At 43.4% G+C, this 20,671-nt stretch overlaps 1 protein-coding gene across 3 annotated transcripts in view; it reads left to right on the forward strand.

Annotated features, from left to right (window-relative positions):
- The window catches only part of LOC124615803 (inactive dipeptidyl peptidase 10), a 1,404,300-nt gene that overhangs the window by 765,739 nt on the left and 617,890 nt on the right, over positions 1-20,671 (forward strand). The window lies entirely within an intron of this gene.

The raw sequence follows: 20,671 nt of genomic DNA on the forward strand, positions 1-20,671 counted from the left end.
AACCATGGCAGCATGCGAACAGTTTGTAAATTTGGACGTTTCGGAAATGCATCCACCCTTGGCCCAAAAGCCAATGAAAATGCCCTTCTGGACGTCATATAAATCGCTCCGTTTTCCATATTACGCCAACAGCTGCATTGTTGTACGCTTCCCCCCAACATGCTTTATGTACCCTCCACGGCTGGTGCTGCCAACTGCTGTCTGTGATGGTCATTGCACGTAGACATAGGCGTTGCCCACATTAATATCACTTGAACGTGTGTAATTCAGTGTAATTCGTGTGAATCACATTCGTGTTTGGTCTTTGTACTGCAGGTAGGGGACGCGCTGTTTTAGCTCGTCTGCATGTCGCCCATCCCTAGTGAAAGATTCGCCGAGACGGTCCCAGTTGGACACAGCAGTGACACCCCGAGATCATAAGTGACTTGCTCAGCTGGTCAGCCTAGTAGTCTTGTACATGAGTAGAATACAGTTACATATAGCACGGACTTTCTTTCCACTCCGTAGAGTAGAGCGGATTTACTGAAATCTAGTTTTCCGCATAACTTGATGCTCCGCGCCGCCAAATGCCAGCGAGCAGGGAATAGGGTTCCTATTTGATAATACTACGGAGGTTGTTACCAGTTACGGTATCTGTCTTACATCCAATGCGAAGCTTTCAGACACTTTCCTTGGAACCAGGAGATTGGAGCTATATTCCTTCTAGTTCTAAAGTATGAACGCCTGCAGTGTGTACACTGATGTCCAAAACATTATGAATTGCTGACCGCGAGACTGAATGAGGTCACGTCATGTATGTAAGGGGAGCAGAGACGAATGGCAAATCATTCTAACGACAAATAGTATAGCAAAAGTAAAAGCTGCAGGAGATACCATTGTCGCACTTGAAGAACTGAACCGGCACTTTACATTACGTACAACGAAAAATGGAACAGAGACTCATTGGTTACTACGTGAGGGTAAACAACTATAGAATCGCAAAGTTCTATCTAAAGCGTGTTAATTTGAATACCGCCAAAAAAAACTATCTTGCATATCACATCAGAATCAACTGGACGTATGTTGTATCCCGCCTACTCTTCGAACGAGGGGTGCCTAGGAAACCTGCTTTTCGGATCGCCAGATAAACAATTCAAGCAAATCGTATTATTCAAGTATATTACAAAAGAAAATGATAACAATACTTTGTGTCGCAGGCAAAGGGCAACAGACAAAATAAGAAGTCTCTTCAGTATACATCGTGGTCCATTTATCGTGACCGGGCCAAATATCTCACGAAATAAGGGTCAAACGAAAAAACTACAAAGAACGAAACTTGTCTAGTTTGAAGGGGGAAACCAGATGGTCGTATGGTTAGCCCGCTAGATGGCGCTGCCATAGCCCAAACGGATATCAACGGTGTTTTTTAAAATTGGAACCCCAATTTTTTATTGCATATTAGTGTAGTACGTAAAGAAATACGAATGTTTTAGTTGGACCACTTTTCTCGCTTTGTGATAGATGGCGCTATAAGTCACAAACATTTGGCTCACAATTTTAGACGAACAGTTGGTAACAGGTAGGTTTTTTAAATTAAATTTCAGAACGTAGGTACGTTTGAACATTTTATTTCGGTTGTTCCAATGTGATACATGTACCTTTGTGAACTTATCATTTCTGAGAACGCATGCTGTTACAGCGTGATTACCTGTAAATACCCCATTAATGCAATAAATGCTCAAAATGATGTCCGCCAACCTCAGTGCATTTGGCAATACGTGTAACGACATTCCTCTCAACAGCGAGTAGTTCGCCTTCCGTAATGTTCGCACATGCATTGAGAATGCGCTGACGCATGTTATCAGGCGATGTCGGTGGATCACGATAGCAAATATCCTTCAACTTTCCCCCCGGAAGAAATCCGGGGACGTCAGAACCGGTGAATGTGCGGACCATGGTATGGTGCTTAGACGATCAATCCACCTATCATGAAATGTGCTATTCAATATCGCATCAACAGCACGCGAGCTATGTGCCGGACATCCATCATGTTGGAAGTACATCACCATTCTATCATGCAGTGAAACATCTTGTAGTAACATCGGTAGAACATTACGTAGGAAATCAGCATACATTGCACCATTTAGATTGGCATCGATAAAATGGGGGCCAATTATCCTTCCTCCCATAATGTCGCACCATACATTAACCCGCCAAGGTCGCTGATGTTCCACTTGTCGCTGCCATCGTGGATTTTCCGTTGCCCAATAGTGCATATTATGCCGGTTTACGTTACCGCTGTTGGTGAATGGCGCTTCGTCGCTAAATAGAACGCGTGCAAAAGATCTGTCACCATCCCGTAATTGTGCCCAGTGACAAAGTCGCCGTCATGCAATTCCTGGTGCATACAAATATGGTATGAGTTCAATCGATGTTGATGTAGCATTCTCAACAGCGACGTTTTTGAGATTCCCGATTCTCACCCAATTTGTCTGCTATTGATATGCGGATTAGCGGCGACAGCAGCTAAAACACCTACTTGGGCATCATCATTTGTTGCAGGTCGTGGTTGACCTTTCACATGTGTCTGAACACTTCCTGTTTCCTTAAATAACGTATCATGCGAACGGTCCGGACACTTGGTTGATGTCGTCCAGGATACCAAACAGCATACATAGCACACGCCCATTGGACATTTTGATCATATACATCAACACGATATCGACCTTTTCCGCAATTGGTAAACGGTCCATTTTTACACGGGTAATGTATCAGGAAGCAAATACCGCCCGCACTGGCGGAATGTTACGTGATACCACGGACTTTTATGTTTGTGACTATTACAGTGCCATCCATCACAGCGAAAAAAGTAGTCCAACTATAAAACATTCATATTTCTTTACGTACTACACGAATATGTAATAAAAAACGGGGGTTCCTGTTTAAAAAAAAAACAGTTGATGTCCGTTTGACCTATGGCAGCGCCATATAGCGGGCCAACCATAGCGCCATCTGGTTTCCCCCTTCAAGCTAGACGAGTTTCGTTCTTGGTAGTTTTTTCGTTTGACGCTTATTTCATGAGATATTTGGCCCGGTCGCAATCAACGGACCACCCTGTGTACAATGCTACGTAGTTGAAGTGAAATGATTAGTCTCGATGCTAGTGTTGAATTCCCAGCTGTAGAACTTGCAGAGCTGGCCGCGGCCAGTAGGGTGCAGAACTCTTGTTCTCTTCGCACGGACAGCGCTGCCGTCACGTTGTCGTTCTAGAGAGGGGTGGTTCCAAGTGTACCTCCCAGTCCTCTCTGCTCTAACGTTCCCGACCGGCGTGCCGGCGCTTGTCTTTACGCCGGGACATTTCTCCCCTCCTCCCCCCCCCCCCCCCACCCCCGAACAAAGCGACAGACTGTCGTCGTATAAGGAGCTCGACAACGGGAGGAGAGGCAGGATCGTGGATCGTGGACAGTGCGCTGCACCGGAAGCTGTGGCTGCAGGATACATCAGGCTTCCGGGCGTACCCCGCCATCCCGCCTCCACTCTGGACGAAACGCCAACCGCAAAACGACCAGAAGGTTATGCGACCACCTCCTGAGGCCCATAGCAAGATCTGGAAGGCACCGGCTGCTGCTGCGTGGGCGGCTCCAGCTCCATCGGCAAGGCGAGAGGAGGCGGAGGAGGCAAAGGCTCCGCCTCCATGGGGCGTCCCGCGGTGTCGTGACGACACCTTCTGGCTGCTGCTGTGCTCGCGCTGTCCTCGGGATCCGTGAATCTGGGGCAAGAGACATGGAAGGATCAGCGTGCACATGACAGCGGCAAATTTGATAGTGATGTCGGCGCTGCAATCCGTCTGGACCTGAAATGAGATACGTGCAGGCGCCAAGTCGGCGAAGAACCTCGCCTCTCGCCCACCGTCTGCTGTCGCTAAAACACTGAAAAACACGATGTCATGCGGCGCGAAGCGATACGTGCGCCCTTCCTTCGGCGCCGGATGCTGAGTGGAGCAGGTGGAGCTGTGTCCGATGTCGGTGGATGTGTAGCAACTCCGACGGCGATGGTCCATCTCGTGGATGCGAACGATATGAGGCGAGAAACAGTTGCAATGCTTGATACCTGATGTGTGCGGTGCTATGTCTGGCCATCTGCTGCTTGAAGGTTCTTACAAAACGTTCCGCTTCGCCGTTTGACTGTGGATGGAACGGTGCACTAGTTAGGTGCTGTATGCCATTACGTTCAGGGAAGGTTTCAGAGTCATCTGATATGAACTGAGGGCGGTTTCCGACGCTACGAATTCAGCCAAACCTTGGAGGCAAAAAATAGAGGACAACTCTTGAATCGTGCTACGTGTCGGAGAGTTCATTGGCACAGCGAAAGGAAACTTGCTATAAAGTTCGACCACAATCAACCACGAGTGCTCCAAAAAGGTCCCACAAAGACTATGTGCACACGTTGCCATGGTGATCGCGAAGTGGCTAAACAGAGAATTTTTGTGGGGGGCGGGCTGATTTTCCGCGCATGCGTGACACTGTGACGTCATCTGTTCTATTTGGTTGTCCGTACCCTGCCAAGAACAGTGTCAATGCTCTAACTGTTTCGTACGAACAATGCCCCGGTGTCCTTGGTGAAGTATCTGCAGCCCTTCTTTTTGCAAAGCTTTGGGGATCAGCACACGTGACTGTCCACTGTCATTTTGAACAAGAATCACTCCTTTCCGTATAGTGAGGCTATGCCGACGTGCAAAGTATCGGCGCACTACAGAGTTGTTTATGCTATGCAGTGACCGAGATCAAGATGTGCGAATGTATTGTACCAAAATGTTCAGTTCTGAATCAACTTCCGTGGCCTACGCAATTTTTCTGCGGTCAGAGGAAAGGATTGAAGGAATGCAGAATCCGGAGCATCGATGTGACAACAAGATGCAGCAGAAGCGTCAGAGTCGGTATCAGGGCCAATCGGAAGACGTGGAAGTGCGTGCGCATTATCATGTTGAGCTGTCGGACAATACACAATTTCTTACTGGTATTGAGACAACAACGAAGCCCATCTTTGCAATTTTTGGGCAGTTCGTACAGGAACCGGCTTCATCGGATGAAATAGGGACTGCAATGGTTTGTAATCCGTTACTAAGGAGAATTTTCTGCCATACAAAATTGTAGTGGAATTTGGAGCCACCATACACGACAGCCAATGCCTCTTTCTCTATTTGTGAATAGTCACACTCATCTTTGGACAGCACTTATGCTGTGAAAGCAGTAGGCCTGTCATTATCACCAATTCTTCGCGAAATCACTACACCGATTCCGTAAGAGGAAGCGTCAGTTTGCAACACGAGTGGATTTTCGGGGTCAAAGTGAACCAAGCATCGATCTCTGAGCAATGCATCTTTAAATTTTTGAAAAGCTTCTTGGCACTCATTTGTCCAAAAAAGGAGTACATTCTTGCAACCCTAGCTATGCAACTGAGCCGCGATTTGTTCAGCATTTGGTACGAACCGAATATAATAGTTCTTTTTCCCCTATGACTGACTGTAGTTCGGTGACATAGCAAAGAACTGGTAGATCACGTATGGCTAACAAATGTGACTGAAGAGGATGTAAATATTGACCTTCTATGACATGACCAAGATACTGCAACTCAGGTTCTAAAAAATCACACTTATAGTGTCTACGCTTTAGTCCTGCGTCAGATAACACACAAAACAAAGCATGTTAATTTGCAATGTGTTCTTCAGTTGTACGACCTGCTTCAACAACATCGTCCAAACATTTTGAACAGTTTGGTACTTGAGCAGTCACCTGTTCTAAATACCGTTGGAAAATGGCGGGTGCGGAAACACTGTCAAAAGGCAAACGCAAATATTTAAACAAGCCCAAATGAGTATTCACAACACACACTTTTTGAGATTCTTCTTCTAGTGGTATTTGAAGATAAGCGTCGCACAGATCAGTTTTTCAAAAGTATCGACCAGCGCTTAACTGCCCATGAGATCCTCTCAGCGTGGCAATGGATAAGTATCTTTCACAGTTTGTAGGTTGACTGTAGACTTGAAGTCAACACAGAGGAGAATGCGACCTAAAGTTTTGGGGCGTAAAACGAGTGTACTTGCCATTGACTTCCTGATATGGGCGCAATAAATTCGCTATCTTTCAATTCTTTACGTTCAGCAGCGACTTTGTCTCGTAATGGAATGGGGACAGTTCTGGCCAGGCAAAATTTCAGCTGAGAATTTTCTTTCTTAGTAATATGTGCAACAAATTTTCAGCCTTGCCTACACCTTCAGATAAGAGTTCAGGGAATTCTTTCAGCAAGCTAGCTGCACTGTATTGTACATTGAATACAGACACTGACAACACCTTGTCCTGAATTTGAAAGCCAGACAAATCAAATGAATCCAGACCAACTATATTCTCGCAATCGCTTGATTGTAGAACAGTGGAAGTAATAGTTCGCATATGCGTGCGATACATGGGAGGCAAAGTACATGTTCTGAGAACAGGAATGTCTTGTCCAGTATAAGCTGTCAGGTGCGTGCTAGTTTTACACAGGTATGGGGAGCCTAACAGTTCATATGTGTTCTGCCGGCCGTGGTGGCCGAGCGGTTCTAGGCGCTACAGTCTGGAACCGCACGACCGCTACGGTCGCAGGTTCGAATCCTGCCTCGGGCATGGGTGTGTGTCATGTCCTTAGGTTAGTTAGGTTTAAGTAGTTCTAAGTTCTAGGGAACTGATGACCTCAGAAGTTAAGTCCCATAGTGCTCAGAGCCATTTGAAACATTCATATGTGTTACGATCCAGCAGTGTAACAGAAGCATCCGTGTCCAACTAAAATTTCACACATTTTCCACTAATATGCAAATGTACAAAATGTTTGTTGGACTGATGTAGCACTGAAGAAACTGTTTGCTTTCTAGTTTTGCTAATGCCTGCAGCAGCCTTGGAATACATGGCATTGATAACTTGGTCCTTGTGATTAGATTTTTGTGAGTGAGCAGAATTCCTATTTGTTCCATTGCAAACATATTGTTTGTACGTGACCTTTCTTGACACAAGCGTAGCACTGTGCCTGTCTAGACGGGCAGTCGTGGGGTTTGTACCATGAACAACACCGAGGGCATGCCTTAATTCTGTTCGCCCGTGTAGAGAGCTGTTTACACGGCTCGGAGCATGTGAGCTGTCGCTGCCTAATGGGCCAGCAAGGAGCGATCCGACCTGATAAATTGCTGGCTGCTCAAATTTATCAGCTGACACGGCATCTGAATCGTACCGATCGAGTATTTGCACTACGTGCTGAAATGATGGATCAGACTGTTTCAGAATCTGTTCCCTAAGTCTGACATCACTTACATTGCACATGATCACATCACACAATAACACATCTGAATGTAAAGCACCACAAGGACACATAAATTTGCATTTCCTCGTCATACCCTGCAAATCTGTTACCCACTCGCGATAAGTTTGCTGTGACTGTTTTTTGCTATTAATGAATTGATACCTAGCTGCTACCACATTTACTTGTTGGTCATGATAGTTAAATAGCGAACCTACAACCTAATCGTAGGGAAGTTCACTCAGAGTGGCGTTAGGAAACAACTTCTGTGTGAGGTGGAACACTGCTCTTTCTACTTTGGACAAAAAGTAATGCAGTTTCACAGTGCCTAGTACATAGTGAGCAATTACGTGAGCTTTAAACTGTTGTAACCACTTGAGCCATTCCTCTTGTTGAGCACCAAATTGGAGGAAAGGTGGTATGGCACTCCGAAGCCACTGTAAGTGAAGTTTGCTGTTCTGTCAAGCACGCAGCATTGCACTGTGTTTAGCAAGGTTGGCATTTGTTAGCTCTGAAACTGAAACTGAAACATCTACAGTAGCTGTGTTGCATGTATTGCTTACAGCTGAGGTGCCTGTGCAGGGGGGTGGGTTAGGTGAGTTACTCATATTGGGACAGAGAAATACAATAAACACACAAGGCAACCAATAATAATAAATATAAAAGCAAAGAAAACTTCAGCAACACCCATCTGAAAACAATGATTATCAAAAACACAACAAGACACTATTAAAGCAAGTAAACACACCCCTGCAAATAAATGACAGTGTAGAAATAAGGCTCCAGCAAAACGCAATAGCCCACGTAAAATCAATACAGAACTCAGTGGTGGCTGTCAGCTCTGGGTTTGTTTGAAGACTCGTCGCCAATGTCGTATCCCGCCTACTCCTCAAATATGAGGTGCGTAGGAAACCTGCTCCTCTGATCGTTAGACAAACAATTCAAGCAAATCGTATTAATGAAGTTTATTACAAAACGAAATAATTACAATACTTAACTTCCTGAAATATAGATATGTTGCAGACAAGGAGCGACAGGCAAAATAAGAAAGCTCTTAAGTATATACAATGCTACATAGTAGAAGTGAAATGAGTCTTGATGCTGTTGTTGAAGTCTCTGCTGTAGAACTCGGGCCGCGGGCAGTCGGGTGCAGCGCTCGTGTTCTCTTCACAGAGAGGGCACTGCCGTCATGTTGTCGTCCTAGAGAGGGGTCGGTCCACGTGCAACTGACTGACGTCTTCTTCCCAGTTCTCTCTGCTCTAACGATCCCGACCAGCTGCCCGCGCTTGACTTTACGCCGGAACCACACACACACACACACACACACACACACACACACACACACATGGCGGGTTACTTCACAAATGCTGTTAGTGTGTAACACGGAGTAATGTTGGAAGCGGCCGCTGCGAGGTATGTCGGGAAAGCGAGGTGCTCTGTGGACACCTGATTTTAAGTGGTGACCTATGACTGAACTGCGGCAGATGACTCGTTTTGTAGTCCTGAATTTACTCTTCATGTCCCAAGTTAATCACAATCTCGTGATGTGCAGTGTATCAGAGCAAACAGGGGTCAGCAGTCTGTGGCAGAACTAAAATCACGATCGCCATGTTCACGGCGATTAAAGCTAACCTCTACCAGAAAACTCAAGATAGAAGAATCGGTAAAAGCAAATCGTATTTTCTCGCTCTCATTGGTTATCTGAAACTATTCTCACACTGTTTACACGAGATTCAGCGTCACCAATCAATAAGCAGTCCTCGTTGGCACTTGCTTGCAGATTATAGGCGACACAGCGACACAGGCAGATTCTAAAGGAAAACAGAATGATAGGAAAAAAAGAGTAAATAAAGTTATTACGATAACGAAAATGACTTGGGAAAGAAATAAAAAAAAATATCTTTAAATCAATTAACTGAATAAAAATGATAATCTGACCCTTTTGACTAGATTTGGAAACAAAGTTTCGTTGTAGTTGATGAGATTCGAACCTACGAACTTCTGCACGTCAGGTTTATATGCTAACCATTGTACTAAGCCATAACACTGGGTTGAGCAGTGATACAAGGTGGCCGATGCGCGCCATCCTCCGTTGACGTTAGTTAACCCCAGATACCACAGACACCGAAAGGTTTGCCTGAGCAGAACAGTAAAGGTTACATCACACCAGCGCAGAGGAGACCACGATAAACGTAAGACCAGCGCTTGAAAAGAAACACTTCACAACTATAAATGGTCCTATAGTTCGTAGCTAGAAAACTTGCTTGCTGTATGAGCGGTGCCTGGTTCGATTCCTGGGCTCGAGAAAGGTGACTGTCTAGAAGAGTGATTGTCCCTGATGAAAACAATACGTACAATACACAAATCGCATTGGTTGTCTGTTCCAACGGATATCAACATGACAGGTAATTTATTAACAACACATAATGGACCAAATTGAGCTTCAGAATTGGCGGTATTACATAAATGCTAACCTATCCTTGATTGCAATAAAGAAGAATGAATGCAATGAATGTCATAAATGATCTTCCTTTATACATATGTTATAAAGTGACAGATCTTTGTAACGGCATTATTCATAATATAAATGTTCAAATGCATGTCTGCGTTATTGGATGCATGGATATAAGCGCTTCTCGGCATTAGCATTGACACCTCTTAACATCGCTGCAGATACTGAAGCGTATTCGTTCTTTTAAGACATCTGGATTTTTCGGCTCCCTCTCGTAAATCCTAGCTTTGTTATAACCACATAAGAAAAAAATCCGATGGCGTTAAGTCAGGCACTGGCTTTCGAATGCAACCACCATGCCCTACCCACTGTTCTGGGTACACATTGTCGAGATATTCCCAAACCCTGATATAATAATGGTTTCGTGCACCATCGCGCTGAAACTAGTGCCTCACAGCTAACTGAAGTGGGATGTCTTCTAGGAGATGGCCAAGATTCAGCTCACTCTGTAGGAATTGAAAATACAGCCGACCAATTAGTGTGGGATCCAAATAAACCGGCTCAATGATGTGGTCTCCTAGAATGCCACACCATACTTGTAACACCCCAGTGAGCTTGCATATGATGTAGTCGTAACCAGTGAGGATTTGCAAGAGTCCAGTAGTGTAGATTGTCTGTATTGAGAGTGACGTCACTGGCGAAATAGCATTGATCTCCCCATAAAATCTGCCCGATGAAATCCGGATTTACGGCTACTTTATTTGTTAGACGCCTGGAGAATGACACCCGATTTTGGAAATCGTTTCCGTACAGCTGTTGGTGAAGGTGCAATATAAAGGGATGCCATTTTCGTTCCCCTAGAATCCTTTCAACCGAGGACCTCGATAACCCCAGGTCCGATGCAGCTCTTGAAGCTCTGTGAGCAACTAGGATAGCTGTGCATTTGATGGTGAAATTTGATCAAAGAGTCGAGCATCAAAGATACAACGAACGCAGGCGTTAGAAACCAGTTCCTGGCTCATCTTTCATGAGAGAGACTTTGCAGGATAATATCGCTGTAATTAGTAAGTGGAAGAATGAGTTTTTGTACAAGCTTCTTTTTCAGGTGAAGAGGGATGAGAGTTTTATGTGTATTACCTGGAGAGATGCTGATGCCTTCTTGAAAAGAGCAATTGCGTTCTCGGTGCAACTGAGATTTTCATCTATATTACTCCTATGCTCTTTGCTGAAGCAGAGAAATTGATATTTATCCCATTTCGGGTTAATTATGGTAGGGATTCCTGATATTTCAGACTAATGATTCTAGTCGGACCAAGCACTACCACTTGAATTTTGGATGGGTTGAGCTTTAATCCTACATCCTGCGACCATTTGGATAGTGCACACAGGTCGGTACTGGGAATCTCGATAGCTGTCTTAAGGTATTATTGGGCGAGATCTAATGACTTTTATAATAATAATAATAATAAGAAGAAGAAGAAGAAGAAGAATAGGCCTCCGGTATGTTCTGCCAGTCGTAAAAGGCGACGAAAAGAACAAACCACTAATAGGGCTAACCCCCCTTTTAGTGTGATTAGTTGGGTCAGGACAGAACTAATGAAGCCTCGGACAAGCGCCGTCATGGTCGGGGACGACGCTTGAACCCTATGCCCGTCCACAATGGTAACGACACTGCTAGCCACACGGAAAATGATTTAAATCCAAATAGAGGTGTTTTGCAGGATATGCTTCCTGCAACCACTCTAGAAGGAAAACAAAGAGAGAGGATGAGATGGTCAGATGAAGCTAACCGACACCTCGTGTTCTGTTATTACCAAGCAACAAACTTAGGAACCAACACAACTGGATACAGATCGCAAGTATACACAACATTCATTACCAAATACCCAGAATTAAAATTTTTAACAGAACAACGACTAGCTGATCAGATCCGTGTAATAACAACAAATAACAGGATACCCCAGTCAGAATTAGAAAACATCAAACAACAAGTACAACAAATACTGGAACAAAATAATGTGCAATCAGAAGAAGAAGAAAATACAGTAATGGACTCAAAACATCACAGAGCAAACAAACCAAGAACAACACGCATCAATTAAACAATCAGAGAAAAACGAAATCTTAAGACAGTCACCAGAACAAGCACAAATAGAACACGAAGTGACACACATGTCAGATATAGAAGAAAAATTTCAGCTGACATGTATAGAATACAAAGACACAAATACAGACATTAGACCATTCTTGCATAGACCGCCAAATAACCCACAAGTCGAAACAACAATAAAAACTCTCAACACAATCATACACAACAAAATAAATGAAAACACAACTATGGAAGAGTTACAACTACTGGTCTATATAGGAGCACTCACTACACTAAATATACACACTAGGCAGAGATCAGAACCAACCAACACACAGAAGAAACCCACAAAACCAGCATGGCAACACAGGCTACAGATCATAATAGAAAAACTGAGAAAAGACATCGGACAGCTAACTCAATTAATAAGAAATGAAATGTCAGAAAAAAAAACGAAAAAGGTTAGGTAAAATCTCACAAGAAGCGATAGAGCAATTAGGTGAAAAGAAGCAGAAATTACAAGCATTGGCCAAACGACTTAGAAGATACAAAAAAAGTGAAAACAGAAGGAAACCAAACATTCAACACAAACCAAAAGAGATTTTACCAGACAATAGATAACACACACATTAAAATAGACAATCCACCAAAGATAACAGACATGGAACACTTCTGGAGCAACATATGGTCAAACCCAGTACAACATAACAGGCTTGCACGGTGGCTAGAAGCAGAAACAGACACATACAAGATGACAAGATGATACCACAAATGCCTGAAGTGATAATTTTGCAACATGAAGTCACCCAAGCAATTAATTCTACTCACAATTGGAAAGCCCCTGGAAAAGATAAAATAGCAAATTTCTGGCTAAAGAAGTTCACCTCAACACATTCACATCTAACTAAATTTTTTAACAGTTACATTGCAGACCCATACACATTCCCTGATACATTTACACATGGAATAACTTATCTGAAACCTAAAGATCAAGCAGACACGGCAAACCCAGCTAAATATCGCCCCTTATCATGCCTACCAACAATATACAAAATATTAACTTCAGTCATTACACAGAAATTAATAACACATACAACACAGAACAAAATTATAAATGAAGAACAAAAAGGCTGCTGCAAAGGAGCACGAGGATGTAAAGAGCAACTGATAATAGATGCAGAGGTGACATATCATGCGAAAACTAAACAAAGCTCCCTACATTACGCATACATTGATTACCAAAAAGCTTTTGATAGTGTACCCCACTCATGATTACTACAAATATTGGAAATATACAAAGTAGATCCTAAATTGATACAGTTCCTAAACATAGTAATGAAAATTTGGAAAACCGCACTTAATATCCAAACAAATTCAAATAATATCACATCACAGCCAATACAGATTAAGCGTTGAATATACCAAGGAGACTCATTAAGTCCTTTCTGGTTCTGCCTTGCTCTGAACCCACTATCCAACATGCTAAGTAATACAAATTATGGATACAATATTACTGGAACATACCAACACAAAATCACACATTTGCTATACATGGGTGATCTAAAACTACTGGCAGCAACAAATCAACAACTCAACCAATTACTAAAGATAACAGAAGTATTCAGCAATGACATAAATATGGCTTTTGGAACAGACAAATGTAAGAAAAATAGCATTGTCAAGGGAAAACACACTAAACAAAAAAATTACATATTGGATAACCACAGCGACTGCATAGAAGCGATGGAAAAACAGATGCCTATAAGTATCTAGGATACAGACAAAAAATAGGAATAGATAATACAAATATTAAAGAAGAACTAAAAGAAAAATATAGACAAAGACTAACAAAAATGCTGAAAACAGCATTAACAGCAAGAGACAAAAGCTATAAATACTTATGCTATACCAATATTGACCTACTCATTTGGAGTAGTGAAATGGAGTAACACAGACCTAGAAGCGCTCAATACACTTACACGATTACAACGCCACAAATATAGAATACATCACATACATTCAGCAACAGAAAGATTCACATTAAGCAGAAAGGAAGGAGGAAGGGGGTTTATCGACATAAAAAACCTACATTATGGACAGGAAGACAATTTAAGAAAATTCTTTATAGAACGAGCAGAAACTAGCAAAATACACAAATCAATCACTCATATAAATACATCGGCTACACCACTGCACTTTCAAAACCACTTCTACAACCCTTTAGATCACATAACATCAACAGATGCGAAGAAAGTAAATTGGAAAAAGAAAACACTACAGTGCAAGCACCTGTACCATCTAACACAACCACACATCGGTCAAGACGCATCCAACACAAATATACCCAATACATACAGTGAGACGGAAGGATTCATGATTGAAATACAGGATCAAACAATAAACACCAGATATTACAGCAAGCATATTATTAAAGATCCCAATACCAGAACAGATAAATGCAGACTTTGCAAACAACACATAGAAACAATAGATCACATCACAAGCGGATGTACAATACTAGCAAATACAGAATACCCCAGAAGACACGACAATGTAGCAAAAATAATACATCAACAGCTTGCCTTACAACATAAACTTATAAAACAACACGTTCCCACATACAAGTATGCACCACAAAATGTACTGGAGAGTGATGAATACAAATTATACTGGAACAAAACCATTATAACAGATAAAAGAACACATAACAAACCTGACATCATACTCAGCAATAAAAAGAAGAAATTAACACAACTAATCGAAATATCCATACCCAATACAACAAATATACAAAAGAAACCAGGAGAAAAATTGAAAAATACATCCAACTGGCTGAGGAAGTCAAGGACATGTGGCATCAGGATAAAGTTGACATTATACCAATTATACTATCAACTACAGGAGTCATATCACACAATATTCACCACTACATCAATGCAATACAGCTACATCCAAACTTATATATACAACTACAGAAATCTGTAATTATTGATACATGTTCAACCACCCGAAAGTTCCTAAATGCAATATAACATATACCGTACAGTAAAAAGGAAGTCACGCTTGATCAAGGTCCGCGTCACTTTCCATTTTTGACCAGACATAACGTCTGAGAAAAGAAAGAAATAATAATAATAATGACCAAAGGTATTATTATTGTTGTTATTATTACAGGTTCAAGTAATACTGCAACCTAAATTTAGTAGCTCGACAACATTTTAGTTTATACTCCATTGTACGTACGTTTTATTTTCATTCAAGCTATGAGTACTGGGCGTGGGATATGCTCCAAAATACTCAATAAGGAACCGGGGAGCATCGGGTGGGCCGCGGATTGGTCTTTCCACGGCACGTAGTACCCAGAAAGCTCCGTCGGTTCTTAAATACATCTCTGTACGTCTCAAACATGTGCAGACGGCAGACGGCGCGTTGGAAAACGTTATGAATACAGCCTTCGTGTCTCAGGTGGGTTGTGGTGTGTCTCCCCATAGATCAGTATCATATGGGTGTAGTTTCCGCTGGAGTACATTGCAGTTGGTACTCGTTTGACTGTAAGACCTGACACGAACTGTAAAGAGACGGCCACGCGATCTTATCAGAACGGAACCTGGAGGAAAACGCACGCAGATTGCGGCATTGTTTGGTGGAGGTTCGCTTGAACATGCACTTCCCCTTTGGACAGCAGTGACGACGCAATTCTCCTTGCGCTGACGTATGAGGGAAACATAAAACTGCAGATGACGGCTTGCATGGGCCGCCTGGTACTATGACTGGGGTTCCAGTCGCAGCGATGAATTGCAGCCTTCAAATATTCAGCTTCAAGCAGTGCCGTGCGAAGCTTATCTAGTGTAAGTCGATCTCTGTTGTTCCGAAAGCTGCATAATTATGTGACGCTGAGTCGCGTCTTGTGCGGAAGTACGCAGTCGTATTTGGTTAGCCCTGTGTTTGGAAGGTTTGTTCAAATGGCTCTGAGCACTATGGGACTTAACACCTGAGGTCATCAGTCCCCTAGAACTTAGAACTGTTTAAACCTAACTAACCTAAGGACATCACACACATCCATGCCCGAGGGAGGATTCGAACCGGCGACCGTAGAGGTCGTGCGGTTCCAGACTCAAGCGCCTAGAACCGCTCGCCCACACCGGTCGGCTGGAAGTTTTGTATTTCATTAGCATCGTTTTGTGTGTACTTTGTTGTTGGTGCGGTTATCACGTGTCATGAAATACGAAGTAAATGTGCCAGAAGCATGATTTGGGATACGAACACGTCAAGAAAGAATTCCGAACAAGGGATTGGAAGTGAGCTGACCGAATGCTGTGTCAGTTTGCTACGGCGAACTGTTCGGGCGTGACGTTGAGCACTATGATGGGAGGAACCTACTCGAACGGGTGAAGTGTCAACTATCAAGCAATTTTAATCGGACTATAGTTAAGCCACTGCTTAAAAAGGACATGACTAAAGCACACCCTGAATACGACCTATTTGCATCTTTCCTGCACTGTCCCAGGCCTTAGAACATATTGTCCGCTACCTGTTGATAAAACTGACTTCAGACGACATAATAAACCAGTTCCAGTCAGGTTCCCGTAAACATCGCAGCACAACATATGCCTTAATAAAGGCAATATACGACCTGAAGCTTACCGTGGATGAAGAAGCGGCGTCTATCGTGTGCTTCTTAGAGTTTAGCAAAGCCTATGAAACTGTAGACTTCGACTGTTCATATGGGAAATTTAGGGGCCTAAATTTTTCGCCATGTGCAATGCAATGGTTTCGCTCATACCTGCCGTCTTGCTAGCAATGCGTCGTGTCCGACGTCCTAAAGTCACAATGGAGGCACACCAGCCGTCCGTCAGGGTTCGGTTTTAGGTCCTATGCTCTTTTCATTGCTCGTTTCATTAGTTTGGTCCGACTGTAAATATAACATGTACGTTGATGACCTCCAGTTGCATCTAAGAGGGAATCCAATAAACCTGAAGACATCTATCGAGAATCTCAGTACCGACCTGTGAGCACTATCCAAATGGGCGCAGGATATAGGGTTAAAGCTCAACCCATCCTAAGTTCAAGTGGTAGTGGTCGGTCAGAGTAGAATCACTAGTCTGAAATATCAGGAAGCCCTACCATAATTAGCCCGAAATGGGATAAACATCAATTTCTCTGCGTCAACAAAGAGCCTAGGAGTAATAATAGATAAAAACCTAACTTGCATCGAGAACGCAATAGCTCTTTGCAAGAAGGCATCAGCATCTCCATGCAATAGAAAAATATAAAAACCTCATCCCTCTTCAACTCAAAAAGAAGCTTGTACAAAACTCATTCTTCCAATTACTGATTACAGCGATGTTATCCTGCAAAGTCTCTCTCAGGAAAGATCACGACACTGGAACTGGTTTAGAGTGCCTGCGTTCGTTGTATCTTTGATGTTCGACTCTTTTATCAAATTTCACTATCAAATGCACAGCTATCCTAGTTGCGGACAGAAAAACGCAGTACTTTCCATATCCTCTATCTTCTCTGTAGCCTTTTGAACGAACACAGTCCCTCATATCTCTCATATATCTTAACGCTCTTGTCTGAATAACATGGCAGAAACATCTGTTCACTTCCCCAGAACTCACTGTATCTGAAAACATCTGTCCTATACCCCTATAAATTCTTTTTATATCTGCCAATACCATTATTATTATTTATTCCCTTTCTCAGACGTTATATCTGGTTAAAAATGGAAAGCGATGCGGACCTTGATCAAGCGTGACTTCCGTTTAACTGTACAGTATATGTTACATTGCATTTAGGAACTTTCGGGTAGTTGAACATGTATCAATAATTACAGATTTCTGTACTTGTATACATACGTTTGGATGTAGCTGTATTGCGTTGATGTACTGGTGGATATTGTGTGGTATGACTCCTGTAGTAGATAGTATAATTGGTATAATGTCAACTTTATCCTGATGTCACATGCCCTTGACTTCCTCAGCCAGTTGGATGTATTTTTCAGTTTTTTCTCCTGTTTTCTTCTGTATATTTGTTGTATTGGGTATGGATATTTCGATTAGTTGTGTTAATTTCTTCTTTTTATTGGTGAGTATGATGTCAGGTTTGTTATGTGGTGGTGTTTTATCTGTTATAATGGTTTTGTTCCACTATAATTTGTATATATCATTCTCCAGTATATTTTGTGGTGCATACTTGTATGTGGGAACGTGTTGTTTTATTAGTTTATGTTGTATGGCAAGTTGTTGATGTATTATTTTTGCTACATTGTCGTGTCTTCTGGGGTATTCTGTATTTGCTAGTATTGTGCATCCGCTTGTGATGTGATCTACTGTTTCAATTTGTTGTTTGCAAAGTCTGCATTTATCTGTTGTGGTATTGGGATCTTTAATAATATGCTTGCTGTAATATCTGGTGTTTATTGTTTGATCCTGTATTGCAATCAGTCTGGAACCGCGTGACCTCTACAGTCGCAGGTTCGAATCCTGCCTCGGGTATGGATGTGAGTGATGTCCTTAGGTTAGCTAGGTTTAAGGAGTTCTAAGTTCTAGGGGACTGATGACCACAGATGTTAAGTCCCGTAGTGCTCAGAGTCATTTGAACCATTTTTTGTCATTTGGAGTATCACCAATGCTTGCTCGTCCAAACTACGGCGAAACATTCCTTTGACGTCATAAAGATTAGATCGTCGTATTTACCGAGCAGTCAGAAATGTCACCATGTGAATACCACACACAAGGCTTATTTGATCCATTAGTACAGTGCCTGTATTTGCACCGAACGCATGTCCGAAGAAAGAGGCGCTGCTGACAGTCGATAGCCGTATTAAATCATGAAGTGTATCAGCAAAGTGTGAGTATGGTACCACAACAGCTATCCAGGTTACTGGAAACGTATGAAAATGTGTGCCAGACCGTGAGTGGAACCCGAATTTCTCTCTTGTCACGAGGGGTCACCTTAACAATGTCCGCCCTTGGTAGTGTGTGGTCAGCACGACAGACTGTCAATCCTAAGGGCCCGGGATGGATTCCCGGCTGGGTCGGAGATCCTCCCCGCTCAGGGGTTGGGTGTTGTGTTGTTCTAATCACGATCATTTCATCCCCATCGACGCGCGAGTCGCCGAAGTGGCGTCAAATCGAAAGACTTGCACCCGGCAACGGCCCTAGTCAGACGACATTTACATTTACCTTAATAATTTCGGCTATCCGAGCACGCTCCTAGCTCCAATGAAAACCTCCGTATGTCCAACTGTCTGCTTCCCATAATGCTCGTCCTATTATGTGATTCCTTCACGGGCAGAGATTTATTGGTATTTATTCTTCTCATCTGGTTGGTTAGACTTTGGCATTAAGTACATGTATTCATGCACCTACGAAGGGCCATTGCATCGAGCTATATAGACGCTGTCGGGTACAGACACTACACTAATGGATTTCATGCCAAAGTCATGGCAATCTTATGAGACAAAAAAGTCTCTCTCTCTGCTGGAACCACATAGTTGTGCGTACATTATAGGAAGCAGACATTGGAATATGCGGAGATTTGGGTCGGTTCTCGACGCGTGCTCGAGTAGCCAAAGCTGTTAAAGCGACCGCTCGCTACAAGCGGAAAATCCGGGTTCGACTCCCAATCCGGGACAAATTTTCATACGTTTCCAGTAAATTGTTTATCTGAATACATTTCATGGTTTATTTAATTATTGCACCCTTACGTTCGTGTGGGCGCAATAGCCCGGTAAAAAATTAGCTTTGGGGTACACGTCGCCAGCCGTTGTGGCCGAGCGGTTCTAGGCGCTTCAGTCCGGAACTGCGCTGCTGCTACGGTCGCAGGTTCGAATCCTGCCTCGGGCATGGATGTGTGTGATGTCCTTAGGTTAGTTAGGTTTAAGTAGTTCTGAGTTCTAGGGGACTGATGACCTTAGACGTTAAGTCCCATAGTGCTCAGAGCCATTTGAACCATTTTTACGTGGTGCAGGCTCCACAGTCGGCAATGCAGGCGCTGACTGGCCTTCAGCCGGTCGTACAGATGACGGATGCTGTACTGGGATACGTTATACCACGTCTGGTCGACTTCTTCAAGTAGTTCTGTAAAAGTTGTTGACTGATGGATCGCACGGATCACTTCTCGTCCCATCATATTCCACACGGTCCTCCACCGAAGGCAAGTCCAGAGATCATGCTGGCCAGAGAAGTTGCAGCACGTCTTGCAGGGGACGTTGAGTGTCACGAGCAGTGTGTGGGCGAGCATTATCCTGTTGGAAGAATACATCACCTTCCTGTTGCAAGACCAGCAAAACAACATTCTGCAAGTATCGAGCGGTGGTTACCGTTCCCTCCAGAAACACCAAAGGGGAACGAGTGTTGTCGAACCGCAGACCACAAGGCTTGCGGTCGGGCCAGTGTATCGTGCACGAATGCTCACCAGGACTACGGAGTACTCGCAAACGACCATCACTGGCGTGCGGCCAGAATCTGCTTTCATCGCTAAGGACCACGGCGCGCTATTCAATCTTACAAGTGATCGAAATGATCCTCCGACGCCTTCAGCCGAGCCTTGCATGTTGATGCTTTGGCGTCACCCGTAGTCATGCTGTTAATCTGCTAATAACCGGTTAGCAACAGCTCGTGTTGTCTCGTCTGGGCTCACAAGCCCTCTTACCTGTTCCTTCGATCTGCCACTGTTGCCGTTACAGTACAACAATCATGGAGGGCGTCTATGCTGTGTGGACTACAGAACCCGGTTACGGGTGTGAGAATGTTCACGTGACCACTGACACCGGCATCGTTGCACAACTGACCCTGCACGCCCAACTTGTGTGACAATTC

This window comes from Schistocerca americana, chromosome 5 (assembly GCF_021461395.2).
Source record: "Schistocerca americana isolate TAMUIC-IGC-003095 chromosome 5, iqSchAmer2.1, whole genome shotgun sequence".
Lineage (NCBI taxonomy): Eukaryota > Metazoa > Arthropoda > Insecta > Orthoptera > Acrididae > Schistocerca > Schistocerca americana.